The following is an 8,353-nucleotide window of genomic DNA, read 5'->3' on the forward strand; positions in this document are numbered from 1 at the left end:
CCGCCACCATCGATTAGGTCATTCCTGCCAAACTGACCGTCCTCATTCAAGCCAAGAGAGTGAAATGTGTAACGCAAACCGGGCCAGAAGCAAGATCACCCGGTGCCTTCAACCCCGGACTTGTTTGTAAACAAATTCATCGCTCAAATCTACACCACATAGATTTTCACTAATATGAATTGTTTTATTTTGTCCCAATTCAAAATTTACGCGTACTTTTTTAGCCTTATGAACTGACTCCAGAAGTATTCTTATTTTTGCATATCATTTATGTCATCTAAAAAAATGTCGATGACACCATCCAATTTCTAAATGAAAAAAGGAAAAATGAAGAACAGTGTAAAAAATCTAAATTTAATAATCCTCATTTGTCATTTGTAAGTATTGAATAAATCCATAGGACGTTGACTTCTCCACTCCATACAGAACGAGTTTTTATTTGCCAGCGCTCAACCACCAAAAACTTAAGTCGATTGAGTGGCCATCTTTCTACATTGAACATATGATCAACAGCTGTTCTCTGTTTTCTGATGGTTCCTCCTTACATCAGCCAAGGTGGCGTCACCCTTAGTCCAGTTTGGAGCTTAAAGTGGAGGCACTTGCCTTTGCAAGACATCGAACTACTGAATACTCGAACATCGAACTTTCGTTGAAAACCAATAAGCGGTTCTGTTACCCTTTGATTGTTTTTGAACTTGTTCCATCTTCAATCCTTTAATCGCATTAAGGGCCATTCACACGTTCTGGAGAGTAGTCGGGAAGCAAAAAAAATCTCCAAGATGACTGGCGATTTCCATACGATTCCCCCAATCGGTCTGAAGATTTTGTATCATTCGAGAAGCAAAAAAAAAGTGGGCAACCCCGTCCGCATGGATTCTAAAAATAAACCTAGCCCTTGCTTTTGAAATGAGTAATCATGGATCGGGAACGGCAGCTGATTTCAGTACCCAAGTAAGTGGTCGACCTTCGATTTTGTTCGGTACGTAACAACTATAGGTTCCTACTTACTAGACATAACGGAACGGTTCCTTGTTCATCTTGTATGGACCAACCACTTGTAACATAAAAGCGAAAATAAATTGAGAGAAAATTAAAATAAAACCAAATCTCCCTATCTCCAAGACAACAGCGACTCAGCAGTAGTACCTAGCGTTTACGCGGAAGCCGCCTAGCAAGAGGGTCGCGTGCGTTAGCCAGTGTTTACTCTTATCAGGCTCAATCAATCAGTTAACCTGCTTGTGAAAAAAAAAATGGTACTATACCCGCAGGCAATATTACTACCGTTAATATTCATTCTTAGGAAAGTACCAAGATACTTGACTTAAAACCAAATTTTTTTGGGCATCATGTTCACCAAAATGTATGGAACACCAAAAACGCTTGAAAGTGGCTCTAAAGTCTCGAAACCAATATACATATAAATTAAGACTTCTTTTTATGAGGAAACAATACTAAATAGCTTACAAGAGGAAACAATATTGGATTAAGATTTCCCTTTGTAGAATACTAGAGCGATTTAATGTCGTCTGAAAAGGGGGAGGGGGTTTTCGAATTTCGAGCCAACAGTTCTGTTGATAGATTAAACCGTAGTTGGGTAATAATTCTGTTCAGAATTATCAATTTTAAGGATAATGATAATTTCGGATTGTAAAAGTGAGTCGAAGGCGATTGAGAGTTAAAGCATATAAGAGTTTCAGCCGCTTGAGACTTTTGCTGATGAATTATCTGTAACAGCAAATTGAGACTTCTGCTGGTACAGTAGGTCAAAGTGGATTGAAAATTAAACGACTGTTTTAGTAGATTCAGGATTGAGGCTTCAGGCTGTAAAATTAATATTAGCAGGGCATTTTAAACATTGTTTTTCACAAGGGTGGTGTTGAAATAATTATAAAAAACCAAAAACGGATGGAAAACTCAATTGCATTGACAAATGATGTACATCAAATTGTAAAATAAATTAAAAAAAAGTAAAAATGTTCAAAATGCAAATACTGGCAAAAAATTACAAAAATGATTTTTTTTTTCTAAAAGTCTATGACCTTTTCTGTTTTTTTTTTTTATAAGAGGCAGGGACGTTGGAAGAACAGACTCATGGAAGGGGGGGTATGGTAATCTATTTTTTCTATGTCATTTTTGCTCGAACATAGCAGGAAAAAAGTTAAAAATAGTATTTTTAAATACCTACTATTTTATTATTCATCTTGAAGTTCTTTTACATAAATAGTTTATCGTATTAAATAGGAACTTTTTCTTTCAAAGATGATTAGGATTTGTATAAAGAATTCTTGGGTAACAAAGTAGGAATCTCACTCCCATCGATTGTTGAAATTGTAACATTGTAGACTTAGCTAAATATTGCCAGATGTTCTCCCGCACGTATCCGGGCTATTTAATTTAAAACCTGGAAAAATTCGAGCACTATATTTCCAAATTTTCATACTAAAATCCGAAAAATATCCGGGAAATTTTGACAAAAATCCAGGAACTATCCAATGAAAATCAAGAAAAAATTCATTTGAATCATTATTTTTCCATCGAAAAACATAACCAGATTTTAAATGATATTTCATGTTTCCAAAAAAATCGTTTATGTTTATCTTAACAAATCTAGCTTGAAAATTTTCATTTTTAAGCTTCAAAATTTACATTTATAATGATGCAATTTAAACTTTTCGTTTGATTTAAAAAATAAAAATAAAATGAATCCGGACAAAATCGGGATATTTTTCAACCGCCAGGGCCAGGGCCGGGCCACACCTTTCCCAATTTTTTTACTAAATATCCAGGCAAGTGTGGGTTAAGCTGCCGACCGTGGCCTAGAGGATAGCGTTTCAGTCTTCTAACCCAGAGGTCATACGATCGAGTCTCGGTCACGGCATTCATAGTACTCTTTCTTTGGGCTGGTGATGTTAGCATTAGCACAGAAAACAGACGTACAAGCTCGAACAAAAAACCGTCAAAAAAGTGTGTAAAATTTCAAATGCTATCACCAAAAAAATACGTTAGAAACTGACTGCAAACAGTGTCATCTATTGCGCCGTTCAAGAGTTACAAATCAACTTTTAAGTGCCCAGTTTTCGAAAAGGCGTAATCGTAGCCAAAAAACAAAAATTAGTTCAAAAAGGGTGTTGGGATTTTTACACAAGTTTCGTGGGCTAGCTTGTACGTCTGTTCTCTGTGGCATTAGTAAGATGCTAGCCATTATATCCTGGAAAGATGTACGCTTCAGTCTTCAGTATAATTTAGATCTCTTCAAAGAAACATGAAGTTTCACTGAGATCCTATGTGCGTGTCACGCAGCGTGTGTTCGTTTTTCAATATTTATTATTTATTTTCAAACCAGATTACCCAGCTTATATTTTTTATTTGATTTAGACTTACTTTCTTTTTTCAAGAAAGCCTTTGAAAAAAAATTCTTAAAATAAATTCAATTTTTTTAAGTAAAAGTAAAAGATTAAAATTTTGCAGTTCAAATCGGATTTATGCAAACTCGATCCATGTTAAAGATTTGAGTTTGAAATTCGGTTATTGAAAAATCTGCAATATTAAAAAATGTTGAACAAAACATATGGAATTCCCTGCAATTCCTTTAAGAGAAGAAACATGTTTTTTTATCATCAATTACTGTAGGTTTTTGTAGTCCGTTATTCCAACGAGACTCAACTGCAAGTTTATTTAATGTGTCAATCATTATACAGTTTGGTATTATACGACAAAATAACTTACAAATGAGTCTTACAAAACTTTCCAAACGAGTATGGCCGAGATCCTTCACCTAATTTGGCGATGCTTTTCTGTTGGATCAATATGGAGTGAGTTTTTGGTATTTTAATAATAAAATCGGCTACTTACAGTTGCTAGACCTGTCCTGAACTGAACACAAATAAGCAGCTAGCCACGATACAAAGATCCGGGACAATCCGGGTACGAGTTTTCACTCGGCCTAAACGGAACATATTTCAGTAAATTTTCTGTATCTTATTAAGAGGATATCGAAGAGACTTACAGTTATCCGTATTACAATTGTATCGGCTCACTACAATGTACGCTTCGGTTTGCGCCAGTATAATAATACTTCCCGCAGCTCGACATAAAATCACAAGAAACTTTTATAGGCTACCAACTAACTTGAGCACGTTTTTTCCAAAACTCCTTCTTTTTCCAACTTTTCTTCTTTCTCTTTTTTCTTTTCTCCCTCACCTCTCTATCTATCAAACTGTCAAAAAATGTAATCTGTCACAAGATGGGTTTAATGTTCAGGGCCGTAGCAACAATTACTTTTCATTAAAAATCAATTTCTGTTGTTGGTTTTTTTAAATAAGTATTTCATGCGAAAAAACTACCAAAATGAACTCAAATTCTATTTAATTTTTGTCATGGAATTGTGCAAACGAACTGACTTTTGTTAAAATATAAAATCGAACTCTCAGTCAGAATTATAAGCCTACGATCTCTGGCAATTTAAATTTCTTATCGAAATAGTCATCTTGATAATTTTGATAATTAAATTTTGAGCCTGAATTCAAAATTTGAATTTCCAATCTGTTTCGGAGTTTCAATACGTTTTTTTTAAAGTTCCTACATAAAAACGGTTTCTGAATTCATAAATATGAGCCAAGAATTGAAATCAGTTTCAGAGCCCTCAGTCATGAAACCATAATTATAATTTTGATGTTTAGGATTTCAATTTTTATTTCTTTAATGTATTTCTAATCCAACTGGCGAATATAAATAAAAAGAAAAATTTCTAATGATATAATCTATATCGCTATTTTGAAACTTTGTTATGTTTGAATTTTGCATTAGAATGAAGTTAATGAACTCCGAAACTGAATTTTGATTTGAAATTCGTTTTTTCGGAACTTCGATTATAAAACAAAACCTCAACCTTTTTATATTTGGAACAATATTATCGAAATGTAAAAAATGCGTTTGAGTTTCGAAAATCATGAATCTAATTTTGAAGGAAATTTAAAACATAATTTAAACGGCGATTTCAAACACAGCTTTTTGTTTCAATTTTTAAGGATGATTCGAACCGAAAATCATAGAATTCTTGATCAAATCATCAAATCAAATCATAATCTCTTGAAAACACAAATACAATTTCGATTTTGATTATAAGGAACCAGAATCTAACTATCAAATCAAGAGAGGCTACATTTTAAAACGGAATTAAAACATTCACTCAAAATGCAGAAGACAAAACACAACCATCACCAAATACATGTACCGTAATCCGGGGTAAGATTGATCACTTTTTTCAATATATTTCTTTTTTTTGTTTTTTTTTGTTTTTGTATTGTGGCATGTTTTATATTTTTAAAACCAGTACTGGACTCCTATGAACGTAAAGCATGGATGAGGAGATTTATTAGACTACTTTAAATTTGATTTAAAAATCGTTTTCATCTCTGTTCGGAATTTGATCATTTGAGGTATCATTGATCAGTCTCTGTTCTGACGGTTTTAACGAGTTTTCTTGATCATAAAGGATACAAAACACCTTCATAATATTAACATATGCAAGTTTATCAATTATTCCTTGATCTGTAACGTTTTATTTCAAAAATATTTATAATCGAAAAAAGAACTATGGTGCTGCCTACATTTAGCGGCAAAAATAATAATAATAATTGCTAAATAGTTTGAGCTTAAAAATTAAAATGAAATTTTACCTTCACACATTCCTCTAGGCCCTCCCACTATTTCAATTTTAATTTTTTGTTCAAAGTTTACGATTTGATAGGGTTCCTATCCATTTGTCCAATACGGGCTTACACTTGGAAAATGTCCTTATTTTATAAATATCAAAAATTTATCATTATATGACAATAAAAATAGCACTATAACTGTTCATATATAAAGAAAAAAAATTGTTCTTTCACATTACACAACCCGTTTGCTTCTAAATGTTTTTTTGGTATCATCAGGAGAGCTGTTTATTTGGGAGCCTTGGAAAAATAGATATTTTAAGATTTTGAAATTTGATTTTTACTAACAGAAAAAAATTTCAAATGCAAACCAAATTTTGCCTATTACTCAATCAATAGGCTTTCAAACGTAGAAAACAGTTTTCAAAAATTCAAACTATAGACTGAGATATTGATGAAAATGTGGAAAAGTTTATTGTTGGTCAAATTTACCCCGGTGATCAAAGTACATATAAGTACATATATGGTACATATATGTACCAATCAATATTTGAGAGGTATGAGATACCTTCACAAAAAATTTTATCCTTAAATCCCCAACAACTGCTCGCAAGCAAGATAGTGACAGACCAGCGAAAATTTTGGACACAAAAGCACTTCGTTGTCTTTTTCGTGTCTTCAACAAAAAGGATTTACTGAGCCAACGAGATGCCACCAAAAAGTTCAATTGTTCTCGCCAGTACATTGGCAAGACATTGTAAAAAGTTGGAATTAAGTGCCGATCAGATTTCGACTCTAAAATCCCAATGCCGCTGGATGATGAAAAATTATAACGGAAAATGTTTAGTTTTGTACGAGGTAAGTTACTTCCATCTTTTGAACGGAAACGATCGATACTATTCCAAGGATCTCCGAACATAAAATGCAAGTTCATGCACAAGTTTGAACATAAAGTGATGCTGTACATCGCCATTTCTGAGTGAAGTATTTCTAAGCCATGGCTCAATCCGTGTGTACCAAAATGAATGTTTGAAAAAAATTTCGAAGTCGTTTTTACACAAACATCATGCAGAAGAACAATACGTGTTTTGGCCGGATAAAGCGTCATCGCGTTATGCCAAAAAACTTAATCCTTCCTGAATACCCATTCGATTCCATTTGTACAAACCCGATTTAATTCACTTAAAAGTGGATTGGAGGCTTTCTTACAGAGTGTAAATTATCTTTGGAAACATATGACACAATAATGGATTCCTTATTTCTGAATTGAGTATGATTAATCTATAAAAAAGATTATGATTAAAGAAAATCGAAAGCAAAAATGACTAAACTCAATATAAAATTTTTTTTATAGAGTTATATAGTTTTTTAGAGGATAAGCGAACTGATATTCAATGAGTTCAATATTTCAAAATGTTTAAGTATGAGAGCCACATTTTTCGACGCTCACTAGTGGTCAAGGGGTTAGCCTCCATAACTCTCATGATAGATGGCGTGGGATCGAATCTCTGCTGTTTGATGAACTTTTTGTCAAATTTTTGATCGTCCCCGTAATTAATTTAGCGATTGCTGGCTACTGCTGCACTGAGCAAATGGCTACCTGGAGCCAACGTAAGAATGATATTTAATATGGGATAGAACAATTTTAAACAATTTTGTTTTTTTTTTTGTTTTAAAATATGACCTACAGGAAAAAAAATTCAATTTTTGATACTAAATTTTTCAAAATCGTAAAACCTAGAATAGGCGTTAATGTGGTAAGAACGTTTCAATGGAACATACAAATCCACGGACATCTTCGTAATTCGTTGAGCTGAGTCGATTGGTATATATAAAGTGGAGTCTTGGACCCTTAATTAATGATATCTCCAACTGACCGTTCGCTATGCCTTTCTGTAAGAAAGCCAACAAGAACCACAACCCGACAAATCAGTGTGGCTCAATCGAAGATTTTTATTGGAACTTTGAACTCATTGGTGTACAAAAATAATCGGAGAGCCAAGAACGGCAAACAATTTATTGCTAGAATCAAGAGATGTATTCACAAAATTGACATGGAGGCCGTACAACGCTCTTGTTCCGACATCAAACAACAGATTATGGACCGTTCTCAACAAAGGACTGAAGCAACTGTCAAATCACATACAAACGGACCGTACCGACTTTTTGGAACGTCAGTTCCCCTTTGATTTCAATGGCATTTTGATACCAAAACGTCAGTGCGGTACTGAAATGTCAGTTCTGAAATTTCCTTCTCTTTCAGCCCCTTGGTTCTCAACCGTTCACTAATTTTTTTCAACAATGGACAATGTACCTTTGATTCCAATAAATCAAATCTTCTTCAAGTACACTTGACTTTTTTCACAGCTTGGAAGAAAGATTCCAAAATTTGAGTTGCAACTCGTTACATTTGGATTACTGAGAAACACTTCTGATAGTTCATATCAAGCTTCCGCTTCGTTCAATGTTGACTTAACACCATTCAAAATCCGTAAGGGCACATAAAGCAAATGAATCTCGTGCTTATGCTTTTAGGCAAACAGTCACCGGCCACAATCTGTTAATCATTTTCACAACACTGCCTGCAACCGTATCACGTTCTTCTATCTAAGGCTTTTGCCTACTGACACCGAGACCGAACTAATTTTAGAACTGCAACAGACAGCATCGGTGCTCTGTTTTTGGTTTGCTCTCTTGGA

This window comes from Uranotaenia lowii, chromosome 3 (assembly GCF_029784155.1).
Source record: "Uranotaenia lowii strain MFRU-FL chromosome 3, ASM2978415v1, whole genome shotgun sequence".
NCBI lineage: Eukaryota > Metazoa > Arthropoda > Insecta > Diptera > Culicidae > Uranotaenia > Uranotaenia lowii.